The sequence below is a fragment of the Pristiophorus japonicus genome, chromosome 21 (assembly GCF_044704955.1).
Source record: "Pristiophorus japonicus isolate sPriJap1 chromosome 21, sPriJap1.hap1, whole genome shotgun sequence".
Taxonomy (NCBI): Eukaryota; Metazoa; Chordata; class Chondrichthyes; family Pristiophoridae; genus Pristiophorus; species Pristiophorus japonicus.
This window is the reverse complement of record NC_091997.1, coordinates 48,928,086-48,947,852: the sequence shown is the minus strand read 5'-3', so window position 1 is coordinate 48,947,852 and position 19,767 is coordinate 48,928,086. Positions and strand designations below refer to the sequence as shown.

The 19,767-nt window shown below is 47.2% G+C and overlaps 1 long non-coding RNA gene across 1 annotated transcript in view; it reads right to left on the bottom strand.

The window, feature by feature from the left end:
* The window catches only part of LOC139233988 (uncharacterized), a 28,528-nt gene extending 9,055 nt beyond the window's left edge, over nucleotides 1–19,473 (bottom strand). Inside the window, exon 1 of the long non-coding RNA XR_011588249.1 lies at nucleotides 19,193–19,473. This is a non-coding gene — a long non-coding RNA (uncharacterized lncRNA). The remainder of the gene's footprint in view (nucleotides 1–19,192) is intronic.
* Nucleotides 19,474–19,767: the final 294 nt, after the last annotated feature.

Here is a 19,767-nt window from a genome sequence, read left to right as displayed (position 1 = left end):
ACTTGTGTGTGTGTTGGAGGGTCGAAAAAGGTGGAGTCGATTGTGGGTTGTTCTGGATAGTCCGTAAATCTGAGTTTGGTTTGGTCCAAGTGTTTCCAGCAGGTGAGTCCATTTGAGAGTTTGACCACAAACACCCTACTCCCCTCTTTGGCCAAAACAGTGCCAGGAAGCCACTTGGGATCTTGTCTATAGTTCAACAGAAATACAGGATCATTTATCTCAATTTCGCATGACACATTTGCACGATCATGATATGTATTCTGTTGAAGCCGCCTGCTCTCTACTTGTTCATGTAGATCAGGATGTAATAATGAGAGCCTTGTCTTAAGTGCCCTTTTCATGAGCAGTTCAGCGGGAGGGACCCCAGTGAGCGAGTGGGGTCTTGTGCGATAACTAAGCAGGACTCGGGATAAGAGAGTCTGCAATGATCCTTCAGTTACCGTTTTCAAGCTCTACTTGATTGTTTGAACTGCTCATTCTGCCTGACCGTTGGACGCTGGTTTAAACGAGGCAGATGTTACATATTTGATCCCATTGCGGGTTATGACCTCCTTGAACTCGACACTGGTAAAGCACGGCCCATTGTCACTTACAAGAATAGCAGGCAGGCTGTGCGTGGCAAACACGGCCCATAGGTTTTCAATGCTGGCAGCGGCCGTGCTTGCCGACCTTATCACACATTCAATCCATTTGGAGTACAACCACTAAGAAAATTTTTCCCAAGAATGGGCCTGCATCGTCGACATGGACCCTGGGCCATGGTTTGGAGGGCCAGGACCATAAACTTAGTGGCGCCTCCCTGGGTGCATTGCTTAACTGTGAATATGTATTATATTTGTGCATACAGGACTCTAAGTCTGCATCGATACCGGGCCACCACACGTGGGATCTGGTTATCACTTTCATCATTCCGATGCCTGGATGGGTGCTGTGGAGATCACTGATGAAAGTGTCCCTGCCCTTTTTTGACACCACTACTCGATTACCCCATAGGAGGCAGTCTGCCTGTATAGACATTTCACCTTTGCGCCGCTGGTGTGGCTTTATTTCTTCCTGCATCTCTAACGGGACACTAGACCAACTCCCGTGGAGCACACAGTTTTTTACTAAGGACAGTAAAGGGTCCTGGTTCGTCCAGATTCTAATCTGTTGGGCTGTAACAGGTGATTGCTTACTCTCGAATGCTTCCATTACCATAAACTAAATCTGCAGGCTGTGCCATCTCCACCCTGGCGGTGGGCAATGGCAGCCGACTGAGAGCATTGGCACAGTTTTCCGTGCCTGGCCTGTGGCGAATGGCGTAGTTGTATGCGGACAACGTGAGTGCCCATCTCTGGATGCGGGCCGAAGCATTCGTATTTATCCCCTTGCTTTTAGAAAAGAGGGATATAAGCGGTTTCCAATTCAAATTTGAGCCCAAACATGTCATGTTTGTAATCTTCACGTAGCTGTAACCTTTATGTAACAACATTGTACACTGTATACACCTGAGTAATGCACACCTTGACCACAAGGGGTGAACTTGTGGGAGACACTCCTCACCTGGTCATCCAGGTATATAAAGGGAGATCCCATGCAGGGTCAGCACTTCTTGGTCCTGGGAATAAAGGTTTAGGTCACGTAGTGACCTTGTCTGCAGTACATGCCTCGTGTGATTCTATAGTAAGGTGCAAGGACACTACATTTGGCGACGAGAAACGGCAATCAACGACCCACGAGGATGGCCACCGGTAGCACAGAGGAATGGTATTGTGTTGGTGAGGAGTGGGACGATTTCGTTGAGAGGCTTCTGCAGAGCTTTGTCACGAAGGACTGGCTGGGAGAGGAAGCAGCTGGCAAGCGGAGGGCGCTTCTACTGACCAGCTGTGGATCCAAGACTTATGCGCTGATGAAAGACCTGCTCACACCCGAGAAGCCCGTGGACAAGTCCTTTGAAGAGCTCAGCACTCTGATCGGTGAGCACCTCAAACCGGCGAGCAGTATACACATGGCCTGGCACCAGTTCTATACACACCGGCGTCGGGAGGGACAAAGCATATCGGACTTCGTTGCGGACCTTCGGCGTTTGGCCAGCCTCTGTAAGTTCACAGGCGTCTGCAGGGGGGAGATGTTAAGGGATTTCTTCATTGAGGGCATTGGTCATGCCGGGATTTTCAGGAAGCTTATTGAGACCAAGGACTTGACTTTGGAAAGGGCAACGCTGATAGCCCAGACCTTTATGGCAGGGGAAGAGGAGACCAAGATAATTTACATGCGCAGCCCTGGTTCCATCGTGGCGATGGACAAGGGAGTTAACATTGTAAACGAGATTCAGAACTCCGCAGGAAGGCAAGGGTAATTCGACACTGCCCAGGCAGCAACAAGCTCTAGGGTGGGCCAGCAACAGAGACAATGGCAGGGGGATCGGCAATTCACGCCATCACAAGGGACAATGCGTCCCGGATGGGACCATTGACACTCAGCAACAGAGTGCTCAGGAGTAATCAAAGAGACAATCAGAGAGGAATGCCTGTTAACAGTTCCTTTGTTCACAACAATCTCAGCTCATGCTGGAGGTGCAGTGGCAGATATGCTGCGAAAACCTGTAGGTTTCAACAATTTCTCTGTAGAAACTGTAACTTCAGTGGACATCTGGCCAGAAGGTGCAGAAAGCCCGTAGCGAGGCTAGTTTACAAGGCAGAGGAACCAGACGAGGGGTCTGCAAGGCAGGGTGATGCTTGGGGCAAAGCTATGGACGCTGAAGTCCAGCGGGTTCATGTGGCAGACGTCCACAGCTCGTACACCAAAACGCCACCTATGATGATGAAAGTTCTATTAAATGGCATCCCGGTATGCATGGAGCTGGACACAGGAGCCAGCCAGTCACTTGAGTGCCCAACAATTTGAAAAATTATGGCCACTCAAAGCTAACAGGCCCAAACATTGACATGCAGCTACGGACGTACACCAGAGAGATCATCCCAGTAGTAGGCAGTGCAAACTTGGTGGTCACACACAATGGATCGGAGAACCAGCTGCCACTCTGGATTGCCCCGGGGAATGGTCCCGCACTCTTGGGGAGGAGCTGGCTAACCGAGATGAACTGGAAATGGGGAGATGTGCATACCATTTCATCTGTGGAGCGAAGTTCATGCTCACAGGTCCTACAGAAATTTGAGCCACTTTTTCAACCAGGTGTCGGGACCTTTAAGGGCACCAAAGTAGTGATACACATCCCCCCTAGAAGCCAGACCAGTGCACCACAAAGCCAGAGCCGTGCCGTATGTGATGCAGGAGAGAATTGAGAGTGAGTTGGACAGGCTTCTAAGAGAGGGCATAATTTCGCCCATTGAATTCAGTGACTGGGCAAGCCCCATCATTCCTGTCCTTAAAGCAGATGGCTCGGTCAGGATTTGTGGCGACTACAAGGTCACCATCAATCAAGTGTCACTACAGGACTAATACCCTCTTCCGAGAGCGGAGGATCTTTTTGCCACGCTGGCAGGTGGCAAGCTGTTCACCAAGTTGGACCTCACTTCAGCCTACATGACTCAGGAACTGACTGAAGAATCCAAGCTTCTGACCACCATCACTACGCACAAGGGGCTATTCGTTTACAACAGGTGTCCGTTTGGCATTCGTTCAGTGGCCGCTATCTTCCAGAGGAACATGGAAAGCTTGCTTAAATCCATCCCTGGACAATCATATTCCAAGATGACATCCTAATCACGAGTCAAGACACCAAGGAACACCTCCACAACCTGGAGGAGGTGCTACGCCGACTGGACCGGGTAGGCTTGCGACTAAAGAAGTCCAAATGTGTGTTTTTGGCCCCAGAGGTCGAGTTTTGGGCAGGAGGGTTGCCGCAGATGGGATCCGGCCTAGCGAATCCAAAACGGAGGCGATCCGTCGTGCATCCAGGCCCGGCAACACATCGGAGTTGCGGTAATTTCTGGGACTATTGAATTACTTCGGGAACTTTCTGCCGAACTTAAGCACATCGTTGGAGCCACTACACCTGAAAGACTCAAATCTTTGACCCAAAGACATTGGGGGGAGGTGATGTCATGTTTGTAACCTTCACATAACTGTAACCTTTATGTAACAACACTGTACACTGTATACACCTGAGTAATGCACACCTTGACCACAGGGGGTGAACTTATGGGAGACACTCGTCGCCTGGTCATCCAGGTATATAAAGGGAGGTCCCATGCAGGGTCATCACTTCTTGGTCCTGGGAATAAAGGTCCAGGTCACGTAGTGACCTTGTCTGCAGTACTTGCCTCGTGTGATTCTATAGTAAGGTGTAAGGACACTACAGAACAGATATTGATGCATTTTCTTTACCCCGTAAACATACGCTAACGCTTCTTTTTTGATCATACTGTAGGCCCTCTCAGCCTTAGACAGATTTCTGGATGCATAAGCAACGGGTTGCAATTTCCCAAATTCATTAGCTTGTTGCAATACACACCTGACCCCGTACAACGACGCATCACATGCTAGTACATGGATCGTACAACACAAGCAATTTGTTCGAACATAACAGCTTCCTAGCTTTCTCAATGGCATTTTCTTGGTTTTTACCCCATACCCATTCATCTCCTTTACGCAGTAAAGAGTGCAGGGGTTCTAACAATGTGCTAAGACCTGACAAAAAGTTACCAAAATAGTTCAGGAGTCCTAGAAACGACTGCAGCTCCATCACCTTCTGTGGTCTTGGCGCGTTCTTGATTGCCTCCATCTTCGAATCGGTAGGCCTGATGCCGTCCGCTGTGATTCTTCTCCCCAGGAACTCCACTTCAGGCGCCAGGAAAACACACTTCGAGCGTTTTAGCCTGAGCTAAAGCCAACTAAGAACCTCCTCCAGGTTCTGCAGGTGCTCGACGGTGTCCCGACCTGCAACCAAGATATCATCCTGGAAGACTACGGTGAGCAGGACTTCAGCAAGCTTTCCATGTTCCTCTGGAATATCGCCGTGGCCGATCAAATCCCTAACGGCATCTGTTGTAAATAAAGAGACCTTTGTGCGTGTTGATGCAGGTGAGGCCTTTCGATGATTCCTCCAGCTCCTGCGTCATGTAGGCCAAGGTCAAGTCCAGCTTTGTGAACGTTTTCCCTCCTGCCAGTGTTGCAAATAGATCGGGTAGTGGTCAAGGTCAGTGAATGCATTTTCAAAAGCCGTCTCCTACGAACTGCACCACTAGCCTCACACACTGCTCAACCCACCACCAGTCACTCACTCACCTACCAACAATCTGCACCAATCACAAGGCATATCTCCAATTCCTAACCTTACCTCACCCCCTTGGAGGAGACAGTGCAGGCCATTCTTTTGGCCAAGGTGGGGCTGAAAGGATACAAGATGCTGGTATCCTCATACGTTATCCTCCTTGTGGCATGCACCTCTTGCTTTCCCACTCTCCCCTTGCCACAACTCCATCTTTGTACCTTGCTCATTTCACACACCCAAGAAATGCAGCCTGTCCAGCCAATGAGATGAGATGTTGGAGGAGGAGGATGATAATGCACCTTCAAAAGCCGTCTCCTACCAACTGCACCACTAGCCTCACACACTGTTCAACCCACTACCAATCACTCAACTACCAACAATCTGCACCAATCACAAGGCATATCTCCAATCCCTAACCTTACCTCATCCCCTTGGAGGAGACGGTGCAGGCCATTAAGGGTGATGAGTTGATTTTCTGATGCCATATTGGATACATAGATGTATAAAGTTGGATTGGAAGGTTTGCTTTGTGGTGGCTTTTATTTCAGCATTGTGGCTAAGGAGACGCGGGGATGATCAGTAACAGAGGGAAGGTAAAGTGTAGGACAAATGTGGAAGGGGGAATTGGGGTTATGGTCACTGGTACCACAGGCGGATAATTCCATCCCAGATGTCCCAGCCAGAACAGGCAGTCTGGATTGCATCCTTCCTTCTGCTTCCTCACCTTCTGTTTCTTCCTCTTCTGCTAAAAAAGCAAGCCTGAAGGCTCTGTGTCTCAATGCGAGGAGCATTCGTAATAAGGTGGATGAATTAACTGTGCAGACAGCTGTTAACGGATATGATATAATTGGGATTACGGAGACATGGCTCCAGGGTGACCAAGACTGGGAACTCAACATCCAGGGGTATTCAATATTCAGGAAGGATAGACAGAAAGGAAAAGGAGGCGGGGTAGCGTTACTGGTTAAAGAGGAGATTAACGCAATAGTAAGGAAGGACATTAGCTTGGATGGGTAGAGGTGCGGAACACCAAAGGGCAGAAAACGCTAGTGGGAGTTGTGTACAGACCACCAAACAATAGTAGTGAGGTTGGGAATGGCGTCAAACAGGAAATTAGGAACGTGTGCAATAAAGGTACAGCAGTTATCATGGGTGACTTTAATCTACATATAGGGCTAGACTTTCCACTTTCTGGCTAAGGCTGAAAAAAATGGGCCTTGTTCCAGCGCTGCGGGACCTATCGCCCGTGCTAATTGCCGGCTCAAGGCATATTTTTTTTTCCGCGATTTTCCACTCGGCCTTACCCCAGCGATGTCAAATGGGCAATGTGTTTTCTAGACGATCTCACGATCGCCCAAAGAAAACAGAAGTGAATGAAAAAAAAGCTTCCCTAGCAACGCATTACTGCGCATGTGCAGGTTGATTATTTTTTTCAGGTTGATGCTCCTTCCCGCGTTTTGGAAGGTCAGGGGTTATCACACATGCTCAGAAGCTCTATGAGGGTTGGCGAGAGAGAGAGAGAGAGGAGAAAGCATTTGTGGTCTGAATAATCTGATATTAATCGACATGGAGGCATCATTTTGGAGGCGTAGGGCCAAGCCCTTCAGCGAAGAGGCCAATGAAGCCCTCGTGAATGCTGTCAGCACCAGGTGGGAGGATCTGACACGGGGTGGGCATGGGAAACCTCCACCCCGTGCATATCGGAGGATTTGGTCTGACATTGCCAACGTGGTCACTTCGGCCTCTAATGAAATGCGCACACCGGACCAGTGCCGCAAACGTTGGAACAGCCTACTGGCAGCTGTGAGAGTAAGTTGAAATTTATATTTATGTATTATTTAATGATCTAAATAGTAACTAGAATCTGCAATGTTATTTGGTTACATTTAAACATAACTAAATTATGAATAAATTTATGCAACCCATCATAAAGTTAAATGTTGTCGTGTGAAATATGCAACATAATGCTAATTTGTAATAGAACATTTAAATCTGTCAGTCTTAAATGTCTTCAATGTCTTAAATTGCCTGATCCAATTGCTTATGCCGTGCAATGTTATTGTATCAATAATCGTGAGCAATGCAGGACGGGCGGGGGCTATGCCATGATGCACTGTTTAAGTGCCTATGAGGAGCTCGCAGTGGCCTAGGTGGGGCCAGAAAGCCGTTCGGTCACATCCTGTGGTGTGGCTGAACCTACCCTTGAGACATGTGAGTAATGAGAAATGTACATTGTGCAATGTGTGAATCATTAGTAAATACTGAAAATATCGTAGTTACGCATGTAATGTTATGCAATTAAAATGTAATTTGATGTTATGCAATGTTATGCAATTACAATGTGATGTTATGCAATTATAATATAATCTGATATATAATGGTGATGTACTATAGATGTTCGAATGAGGTCATGTTAGGTCAAGTTAAATCTTGTGATCACCTGTGCATATGGGGTAATGGAAAGCATTGCAATGTTTTGAGTTCGAGAAAAATTGTAATGCAATGATTTGAATTGTTAAACGTTGTTTATCAAATTAAAGGTCAAGTGGTTGTCAAATCAGTGGAGTCCATTACCACTGAACCGTCTCCAACATGGCAGGAGGCTGAAGAAGAGGAGCCACTGCAGACTCCTGCTGTTGTGCTTCAGCAGGAGGAGGAGGAGGAGGAGGAGAAGCTGGAAGAAGAAGAGGTTTTTTTTGCGGGAGGGGTGGGGGGGTGGGGGGGAACAACCTGTGGTCATCTCGGTTGAGATGGAAGAAGCACCGGGACCCAAGCGGTGTGCTGGTGGCGACGCCAAGGCGCGTCAGATTGCAAACGCCGACCCCACGGAGGTCCGGTCAGCGTGGCGAACAATCGCCTGCCTTGGAGGGCCAGACAGAGAGCTTGATTTCCCTGTGCAGGGAGACGGTCGCGATTGGTCACGACCTTATCCAGGGATTCGAGGGATTCTCTGCGAACTGGAGCCAGTTTCCAGCATCCTGGAGCGAGTTCTGCCATAACTTCTCCAACTGCTCTTCTGAGCAGTCACTGATTGCAAGGGAGACCTTGGAGGCTATTCGGCAGCAGACAGCCGCAACCAATTCCCTACGGCATGCGTTGCTGGTTGGACACGGCGCTGCACCCCAAGGTGTCGTGTCTGCTCGCAGCGACACCCCGAGCACGCAAGCGAGTACGGAGGACACAGTTCCTCCGGACTCGGAAGTAGAGCCTCAGGCTTATGCTTCCTCTCCGTCACCTCCACCACAGCAGGAAGTCTTGAGATCCCAGTCTGTACAACGTCTTGGTGACGGTCTGCGTAGACCAAAACGGGCGGGTGGGGTGCGAACACTGGGTGGGACAGGATCTGGTGGGAAACGTGGCCGCAGGTAGGGAGGGGGGAGTGCTTCTCTATAGTTCACTTGTTTTAAAATGTTCACTTGTTGTTATCAATTTATTATACTCTTGTTATTGTTATTGTTACTAAATTGGCCAATTGTATTTAAAAGTTCATTGTTCACTTGTTCACTTGTTATCATTACTTAACTGTTCACTTTCCATTCTTTCTGAAATGGTCACTTGTTATCGTTACTGAAATGGTCACTTGTTAGCATGACTTAAATGGTCACTTGTTTTCATGACTGAAATGGTCACTTGTTGTCATGACTGAAATGGTCACTTGTAATCATCACTGAAATGGTCACTTGTTAGCATGACTGAAATGGTCACTTGTTATCATTACTTAAATGGCCGCTTGTTCTTTAAAATGTTCAATTTCTTCTTCTTCTAACGTTTTGGGGATTTTGAGGGAAGGGTGGGTTGGTGTGGGGGGTGGGGGTTTGGAGAGAGGGTGTTGTTCATTAGTTCTTAAAAAAAAATTTGTTTGTTAATAAAAAAACATTTCTACAACTTTTGTTCCTTCTCTCTTATTTACATAAGTTTTACAACGTACGGTTCTTCATGCAGATTTGTTTGTTTATTCTGTTTCCCCACGGAATATCATTAAATAACTTCACTATGTAAAAGCTATTTACTAAATAATTCCAATATATGAAATCTATTTAGCATAAATAAGGTGATAATACCTATTTATATTTCCTGTCCCAAATTTCTGAGTACAATTTGCATCAATTTTACTCTCTAAATAACTCTGAACAATTCTCCACCCTTCCTCAGAGGCTAAAAATGGTGTCTGTAGTGCCCATTTCCCTCTAAGGCCCTGAAAAAGCAACTATTTTTAAGCACTCTTTTGGGCCTTGCATCGGCCCAGCGAAGTGCATGCTAAGTGCTGAAACTTGGGATGGGCCTTGTGTGGGCGATCATTTGGGCGATCATCTCAGCGATCAAAGTGGAAACTTGGGGGCCTATTTTTCTGCCGATATTTTGGGCCTAGTTTCCACTTTTTGCTCAAAATGGGCGATAGAGATCCGTTTTAGGACATAGATGGGCCTTAGATGGGCGATGTGAAGTGGAAAGTCTAGCCCATAGATTTAGCTAACCAAACTGGTAGCAATACAGCAGAGGAGGGTTTCCTGGCGTGTATAAGGGATGATTTTCTAGATCGATATAACAAGGAACCAAATAGAGAGCTGGCCATCCTAGACTGAGTGTTGTGTAATGAGAGAGGATTAATTAGCAATCTTGTTGTGCGAGGCCCCTTGGGGAAGAGTCACCATCATATGGTAGAATTCTTCATTAAGATGGAGAGTGACACAGTTAATTCAGAGACTAGGCTCCTGAACATAAAGAAAGGTAACTTCGATGGTATGAGACGTGAATTGGCTAGGATAGACTGGCGAATGATACTTAAAGGGTTGACGGTAGATAGGCAATGGCAGACATTTAAAGATCACATGGATGAACTTCAACAATTGTACATCCCTGTCTGATGTAAAAATAAAACGGGGAAAGTGGCACAACCTTGGCTAACAAGGGAAATTAGGAATAGTGTTAAATCGAAGGATGAGGCATATAAATTGGCCAGAAAAAGCAGTAAACCTGAGGACTGGGAGAAATTTAGAATTCAGCAGAGGAGGACAAAGGATTTAATTAGGAGGTGGAAAACAGAGTATGAGAGTAAGATTGCAGGGAACATAAAAACTGATTGCAAAAGCTCTTATAGATATGTGAAGAGAAAAAGATTAGTGAAGACAAATGTAGGTCCCTTGCAGTCAGAATCAGGTGAATTTATAATGGGGAACAAAGAAATGGCAGACCAATTGAACAAATACTTTGGTCCTGTCTTCACTAAGGAAGACACAAATAACCTTCCGGAAATACTAGGGGACCGAGGGTCTAGCGAGAAGGAGGAACTGAAGGAAATCCTTATTAGTCAGGAAATTGTGTTAGGGAAATTGATGGGATTGAAGGCCGATAAATCCCCGGGCCTGATAGTCTGCATCCCAGAGTACTTAAGGAAGTGGCCCTAGAAACAATGGATGCATAGGTGGTCATTTTCCAACATTCTATAGCCTCTGGATCAGTTCTTGGAGGGTAGCTAATGTAACCCCACTTTTTAAAAAAGGAGGGAGAGAGAAAACAGGGAATTATAGACCGGTTAGCCTGACATCGATAGTGGGGAAAATGTTGGAATCAATTATTAAAGATGGTATAGCAGCGCATTTGGAAAACAGTGTCAGGATTAGTTCAAGTCAGCATGGATTTATGGAAGGGAAATCATGCTTGACAAATCTTCTAGAATTTTTTGCGGATGTACAAGGGAGAACCAGTGGATGTGGTGTGTTTGGACTTTCAAAAGGCTTTTGACAAGGTCGCACACAAGAGATTAGTGTGCAAAATTAAAGCACATGCTATTGGGGTAATGTATTGACATGGATAGAGAACTGGTTGGCAGACAGGAAGCAAAGAGTAGGAATAAACGGGTCCTTTTCAGAATGGCAGGGTACTGGTAAGGTACCACAAGGTTCAGTGCTGGGACCCTAGCTATTTACAATATACATTAATGATTTAGATGAAGGAATTGAATGCAATATCTCCAAGTTTGCAGATGACACTAAGCTGAGTGGCAGTGTGAGCTGTGAGAAGGATGCTAAGAGGCTGCAGGGTGACTTGGACAGTTTAGGTGAGTGGCAAATGCATGGCAGATGCAGTATAATGTGGATAAATGTGAGGTTATCCACTTTGGTGGCAAAAACAGGAAGGCAGAATATTATCTGAATGGTGACAGATTAGGAAAAGGTGGGGTGCAACGAGACCTGGGTGTCATGGTACATCAGTCATTGAAAGTTGGCATGCAGGTACAGCAGGCGGTGAAGAAGGCAAATGACATGTTGGCCTTCACAGCGAGAGGATTTGAGTATAGAAGCAGGGAGGTCTTACTGCAGTTGTACAGGCCTTGGTGAGGCCACACCTTGAATATTGTGTATAGTTTTGGTCTCCTAATCTGAGGAAGGACATTCTTGCTGCTGAGGGAGTGCAGCAAAGGTTCACCAGACTGATTCCCGGGATGGCATGACTGACATATGAAGAAAGTCTGGATCGACTAGGCTTATATTCATTGGAATTTAGAAGAATGAGAGGGGATCTCATAGAAACATATAAAATTCTGACGGGATTGGACAGGTTAGATGCAGGAAGAATGTTCCTAATGTTGGGGAAGTCCAGAACCAGGGGTCACAGTCTAAGGATAAGGGGTAAGCCATTTAGGACTGAGATGAGGAGAAACTTCTTCACTCAGAGAATTATGAACCTGTGGAATTCTCTACCACAGAAAGTTGTTGAGGCCAGTTCGTTAGATATATTCAAAAGGGGGTTAGATGTGGCCTTTACGGCTAAAGGTATCAAGGGGTATGGAGAGAAAGTAGGAATGGGGTACTGGAGTTGCATGATCAGGCTTGAAGGGATGAATGGCCTATTCCTGCACCTATTTTCTATGTTTCTGCTTCTTCCTCTTCTGTGTCTTCCTCTTCCCTCTACAAACAGATGCTGTAAATCTGACTCAGCTGGTGAGGCAGCATCTCAACCCTGAGATGTGAACTCTGTATCTCTCCATAGCTTTGCCTGACCTGCTGAGTATTTGCAACATTTTCTGTCTTTTCAGAGGCCTTTTTTTTTAACCATCCGCGGCCTTGCAAGCGTCCAGCAGCATTCCCTACACATTGAAAATCTTTTGCTGCCCCTTGGCTACGTCATCCGCAAACATGGCGGTAGTTTCCACATGTTAGCTGACGACACCCAGCTCTACCTCACCACTACTTATCTCGACCCCTCCCTGGTCTCTAAATTGTCAGACTGCTTGTCCAACATCCAGTACTGGATGAGCAGAAATTTTCTCCAATTAAATATTGGGAAGGTCGAAGCCATTGGGCTAGAAATTCGGTTCTCGGCAATAATTGTATTTTTTCACCCAAATCATTGTTATGGCAATGCTATGGCTATGAGGCAGTAAATTCGAGCTTCAATTTGCGCAGCGGTAAAAATCGGCGTTGCACAAGGATTCATGGAGCAAATCCTCGAATTTTCTGCAACTTTACTCGGAGGCCGATACCGCTGTGAGTTGGGCCTAGGGAAGGGGGAAAACACAAAAACAAAATTGCAAAACACAAAAAATAAAACATCACAAAACAAATCACAAGACACTTAACTAGTGAATTGCTGCAAAAGAATTAAAAACTAAAATCTTTAACTTACCTTTTTTGCAGGTCTTCACACTTACCGCCAAGGGCTGCAATGTGTCTTTTTCCTTGGTGTTTTTTTCTGTCCTTATTGTGGGTGTGCTCAGAGCCAAATTTTTGGTGAAAGCGATATTTTGAGTCTTGCGCGGCAGCGCTCCTTTCTCCAGCGGTATTTGAAAAGCGCAGCCACAAGATTTCACCGAATTTCCCGCCACACCGTTTTTTGGCAAAAACGGCAAAACATCGCCAAAAACCCTGTCGCAAGGTCAGTGAATTTTTAGCCCATTGTCTTTGGTCCTCGCCAGAAACTGCGTTCCCTAACCACCTACTCCATCCCTCTCCCTAGCATCTGTCTGAAGATGAACCAGACTGTTGGCAACCTAGGTGTCGTATTTGACCCTGAAATGAGCTTCTGGCCACACATCCGCGGCATAACTAAAACCGATTATTTCCACTTCTGTAACATCGCCCGTCTCCACCCTTGCCTCAGCTCATCTGCTGCTGAAACCCTCATCCATGCCTTTTTTACCTCTAGACTTGACTACTCCAAAGGACTCCTGGCTGGCCTCCCACATTCTACCCTACGTAAAAGCCCAAGTTTTTGGTCATCTGCCGTAATTTCTTTTTATGTGGCTCGGTGTCAAATGTATTTGTTTTGTCTTATAACTCCTGTGAAGCGCCTTGGGACGTTTTACTAGTTCAGAGAAGGTTCACTAGGTTGATTCCGGGGATGAGGGGGTTGATTTATGAGGAAAGGTTGAGTATGTTGTGTCATGTATCTTATATTATTATATACAACTGTATCCTAACATGCTATACATGACTGTAATAAGATATGACCTGTAACCACCAGCATACCGTACCACCAGGGGTGCACTTGCAAGAGACATGTATATAAGAGCAGGTCTCAGGCAAGTGCAGCATTCCAGAACTGTGAAATAAAGGTGCAGGTCCAGAGTGACCTTGACTTCACTATATGCCTCGTGTGAATCTGTACTGAGAGGAAAGGACTTTACAGTGGCGACGAGTTACGGGATTACAGAATCCACAGAATGGCGAACAACGGATCAGATGAAAAGTACAATGTGGGAGACAATTGGGAGGACTTTATAGAAAGGCTCCAGCAAAGCTTTGTAACCAAAGACTGGTTAGGCGACGATAAGGCAGACAAGAGAAGAGCCCATCTCTTGACCAACTGTGGCTCGAAAACATACGCTTTAATGAAGGATCTGTTGGCACCCGAGAAACCAGCAAGCAAGTCGTTTGAAGAATTGAGCACACTAGTAAGAGACCACCTGAAGCCAGCGAGCAGCCTACACATGGCCCACCACAGGTTCTACAACTACAGACGCTGTGTGGGCCAGAGCATACCCGACTTTTTGGCGGAACTTCGGAGGTTGGCTAGTTTATGTGAGTTCTCCGATGAACTGAGGAGAGAAATGCTGAGAGACTTTTTCATTGAAGAAATAGGCCACGCAGGCATATTCCGAAAGCTCATAGAGACCAAGAACCTGACCTTAGAGGCAGCAGCACTGGTTTCACAGACATTCTTGGTCGGGGAAGAAAAAACGAGATTGATTTACAATGCAACTAACAAAATATCGGAACAAGAAGTTCACAGCGCTAAACAAGCTGCTACCCCCACACACAGACAAAACCGGGAGAACAGGCTCTCGACAGCAGGCAGAAGCCATCAAGGGCCACAGGAACGGCCGTTTACACCTCATCAACCCACAATGCGAGCAATCAACTACAAACTGAGAGAAGCTCAAGAGAGATCAGCCAGACGCAGCTCATTCTTTGGAAACACTTTGAACAATGGAACAGGTCTGTGCTGGAGGTGTGGGGGTGGGCACTCATCAAGGGGATGTCGATTTCAGCAGGCTGTTTGCAGATTTTGTGAATATACAGGGCATTTGGCCCGCATGTGCAAAAAAACGGCAGCTCGGCTGGTATACGAATCGGATGGGTTGGAAAGCGGACCAGAAGATGTTGGGGACAGTACCCGGGACACCGATGTACAGCGGGTCAACACGATCAATGGTCGCTGCTCCTACAACAGGATGCCTCCTATAATGATGAGGGTCCTACTCAACGGGATATCTGTCAACATGGAGCTGGATACGGGAGCGAGTCAATCTCTCATGGGCGCTCAACAATTTGAACAACTGTGGCCGCATAAAAGAGACAGACCAAAACTCACAAGGGTCGACACCAAACTAAGGACCTATACCAAAGAAATCATACCCGTCCTCGGCAGCGCCATGTTCTCTGTCACATACAAAGGGACAGTGAACCGACTTCCCCTGTGGATTGTCCATGGAGACCCCCCAGCACTGCTGTGGAGAAGCTGGCTGGCAAAACTAAACTGGAATTGGGATGATGTCCATGCCATGTCATTGGAGGAAGGCCCCTCCTGCTCAACAATTATAAAGCGATTTGAACATCTCTTTCAGCCAGGTGTGGGCACTTTCAAAGGGCCAAAGTCAAAATCTACATCACACAGGATGCTAGACTGGTCCATCACAAGGCCAGAGCTGTACCTTATGTGATGAGGGAAAAGATTGAACACGAACTAGATAGGCTTCTGCGAGAAGGCATTATATCACCTGTGGAATTTAGCGACTGGGCAAGTCCCATCGTCCCAGTCATGAAGCCTGATGGATCCGTACGAATCTGTGGGGACTACAAATCTACCATAAACAGTGTCTCCCTACAGGACCAGTACCCGCTGCCCAGAGCGGAGGACTTATTTGCCACATTGGCTGGAGGTAAACTTTTCTCAAAATTAGACCTCACATCTGCGTGTATGACGCAAGAATTGGCCGAGAAATCCAAGCTACTCACCACCATCAACACACATCGAGGCCTTTTCATGTACAATCGATGCCCATTCGGCATCAGGTCGGCAGCTGCCATATTCCAGCGCAACATGGAGAGTCTGCTCAAGTCCATCCCGGGGACGGTTGTATTTCAAGACGACATACTTATCACGGGCAGGGACACTGACTCCCATCTCCGTAATTTGGAGGAAGTACTAAAGCGGTTGGATCGGGTAGGCCTACGAGTCAAGAAATCCAAGTGCCTGTTTCTCGCACCCGAGGTTGAATTTTTGGGCAGAAGGATTGCCGCTGATGGAATCCGCCCAACAGAGTCCAAAACAGAAGCAATTCGCCTGGCACCCAGGCCCCGGAATGTCTCAGAACTGCGCGCCTTTTTCAGGCTACTCAATTACTTTGGGAACTTTATGCAGAACTTAAGCACACTGCTGGAGCCTCTCCACATGATACTCAGGAAGGGGTGCAAATGGTTTTGGGGGGACGCCCAGGAACGCGCCTTCAATAAGGCACGCAACCTTCTGTGTTCCAACAGTGTTTTGACTTTCTTTGACCCAGGTAAAAAGCTAGTTCTCACATGCGATGCGTCAGCGTATGGGGTCGGGTGCGTTTTGCAACATGTCAATAGTGCGGGCAAATTACAACCCATAGCTTATGCCTCCAGGTCACTTTCGTGGGCGGAGCGCGGGTACGGAATGGTAGAGAAGGAGGCGCTCGCTTGCGTGTACGGTGTCAAAAAGATGCACCAATACCTTTTCAAGGCCAAGTTCGCGTTAGAAACCGACCACAAGCCCCTCACGTCTCTCCTATCCGAGAGCAAGGCAATAAACGCCAACGCCTTGGCGCGAATTCAACGGTGGGCAGTCATGCTGGTGTCCTACGATTACCATAAGGCACAGACCAGGCACAGACAACTGTGCCAACGCGCTCAGCAGGCTACCCCTGGCGACGACGGAAGGGTCTGATGAACAGAGATAGTCATGGCAATCAATGCCTTTGAGTCCACAGGTTCGCCCATGACGGCTCGCCAAATCAGATCCTGGACGGCCAGCGACCCCACGTTATCCTTAGTAAAAAGATGTGTCCTAACCGGTGACTGGGCAGAGGCTCGCGATGCCTGCCCCGAGGAATTAAAACCCTTTCACAGGCGCATGCATGAGCTATCACTACAAGCAGACTGCCAGATGTGGGGCAGCCGAGTAATCATGCCTCTGCGAGGCAGAGAGGCATTTGTCCGGGAGCTCCACCGCGAGCACCCGGGGATCGTTCTCATGAAGGCCATAGCCAGATCCCACGTCTGGTAGCCTGGTATTGACGCGGACTTAGAGCCCTGCGTCCGAAGGTGCACCATTTGTGCCCAACTCAGCAATGCCCCCAGGGAGGCTCCACTGAGCCCCTGGCCCTGGCCTACCAAACCATGGTCACGGGTGCACGTAGACTTTGCGGGGCCATTCATGGGCAAAATGTTCCTCGTAGTTGTAGATGCATTTTCAAAGTGGATCGAATGCACCATTTTAAACTCGAGCACCACCTCCACCACTGTGGAGAGCCTCGCAACCATGTTTGCAACGCACGGAATCCCTGACATATTGGTCAGTGACAATGGTCCGTGCTTCACCAGCGCAGAATTCCAAGACTTTATAATTGACCACGGCATAAATCACGTCAAGACGGCACCATTCAAGCCAGCCTCCAACGGCCAGGCGGAGAGAGCAGTGCAAATCATTAAACAAGGCATGCTTAAAATCCAAGGTCCCACGCTGCAAGGTCGCCTGTCGTGACTGCTGCTGACATACAGATCTCGTCCGCACTCACTGACTGGGATTCCTCCCCCCCCCACCCCCCCCCCCCCGCGCAACTATTGATGAAAAGGACTTTAAAAACAAGGCTCTCATTAATCCTCCCAGATATGCACGAAATCGTTGCGGCAAAGCGCCGTAAGCTGACTGAGTACCATGACAGAAATTCGAGGGGGAGATGGAATGAGATAGGGGACAAAGTGTTTGTACTAAACTATGGCAGGGGTCCCAAATGGCTTGCAGGGACAGTAATGGACAAGGAAGGAAACAGGCTACTGATAGTACAAATGGACAATGGAAAAATCTGCCGGAGGCATGTAGACCAAGTCAAAAGCAGATTTACCAACAACACTGCGGAACCAGAGGCAGACTACAATGTGGAACTCGCTCCACACCTGGTGGACAGACAGAGGGAACAACCTGAGGAAAGGGCAATCCCAACAGACAGCCCAGGCGAGTCAACAACAATCACACCAATCGAAACAGACAGCCCAGGCGAGATACCAGCAACCACACCCAAAGAAAAACAGACACCAAGGCAAACAACTGAACCACAACTCAGACGCTCCACGCGAGAGCGTAGACCACCTGAGAGACTGAACCTATTAAGACAATAAGACCTTGGGGGAGGGTGATGTCATGTATCTTACATTATTATATATAACTGTATCCTAACATGCTATACATGACTGTAATAAGATATGACCTGTAACCACCAGCATACCTTACCACCAGGGGTGCACTTGCAAGAGACAGGTATATAAGGACAGGTCTCAGGCAAGTGCAGCATTCCAGAGCTGTGAAATAAAGGTGCAGGTCCAGAGTGACCTTGACTTCACTACATGCCTCGTGTGAATCTGTACTGAGGGGACAGGACTTTACAGGTTGGGCCTCTACTCATTGGAATTCAGAAGAATGAGAGATGATCTTATCGAAACATATAAGATTATGAGGGGGCTTGACAAGGTGGATGCAGAGAGGATGTCTTATCACAGAGTGATATGATCTTAGAATAAGGGGCCACCCATTTAAAACTGAGAATCAGGGGACACAGTCTAAGGATAAGGGGTAAGCCATTTAGGACCGAGATGAGGAGGAACTACTTCACCCAGAGAGTGGTGAACCTGTGGAATTCTCTACCACAGAAAGTTGTTGAGGCCAATTCACTAAATATATTCAAAAAGGAGTTAGATGAAGTCCTTGCTACTAGGGGGATCAAGGGGTATGGCGAGAAAGCAGGAATGGGGTCCTGAAGTTGCATGTTCAGCTATGAACTCATTGAATGGCGGTGCAGGCTAGAAGGGCCGAATGGCCTACTCCTGCACCTATTTTCTATGTTTCTATGTTTCTATGTTTCTATGAGATGAGGAGAAATTTCTTCTCTCAGAGGGTTGTGGAATTCGCTGCCTCAAAGAGCTGTGGAAGCTGGGACATTGAATAAATTTAAGACAGAAATAGACAGTTTCTTAAACAATAAGGGGATAAAGGGTTATGGGGAGCGGGCGGGGAAGTGAAGCTGAGTCCATGATCAGATCAGCCATGATCTTATTGAATGGCGGAGCAGGCTCGAGGGGCTGTATGGCCTACTCCTGTTCCTGTTTCTTATGTTCTTATTAAAGATGCCATATAAATACAAGTAGTTGTTGTTGTTGCTTTTAACATCTAGTGCAGCAAGCCACTACTTCAATTAAATCAAAAAAAAACAGTCCAAAAGCTTAAATTCAAACTTACCTGTAAGATGGATATGTCCCTTTAAGAGGTGCTGACATCACCACTGTCAGCCTGCTTGCACGCCAGGTTTAAACCATCAGGGGGTCAGCACAGACCCAGGATCGTGACCTTACATATTGAAGTCGCAGAGGGAGAGTCACTAAACAAAGACAGTTTCTGTTGATTTTGTGAGTCTTGCTTTGTGGGATGCTGTGGTGTTTGGTGAGGTTGTTGATCAAGTGAGGTTTTGCACCTGTGCACAGGCAGTTGGTGAATTAAATACCATAACATTTTATTGTAACTTTCAGGTACCGAGTGTACTGACTGAAACTATTTTTGATCTGCCCGAGACATGTCACCTGGAGTTAGGAGGATGGTTTTCTGTTTTATGATCCTGTCCTCACTGATCTACATTGCCAATCTGTCCACCAACACCTCAAATTAAAAATCTCATTGGGCTAAAAATTTGGGGTTTAGTGCTATCCGTTACCGTCAGATTCAGGGAAAACAATAGAGGCTGCCGCTTTTCCAGGTCCTGCGGCGGCCGCCATTTTCGGGTGGCCGGCAGCGCTGCCGTTGTTGGCGCTCGACAAAAT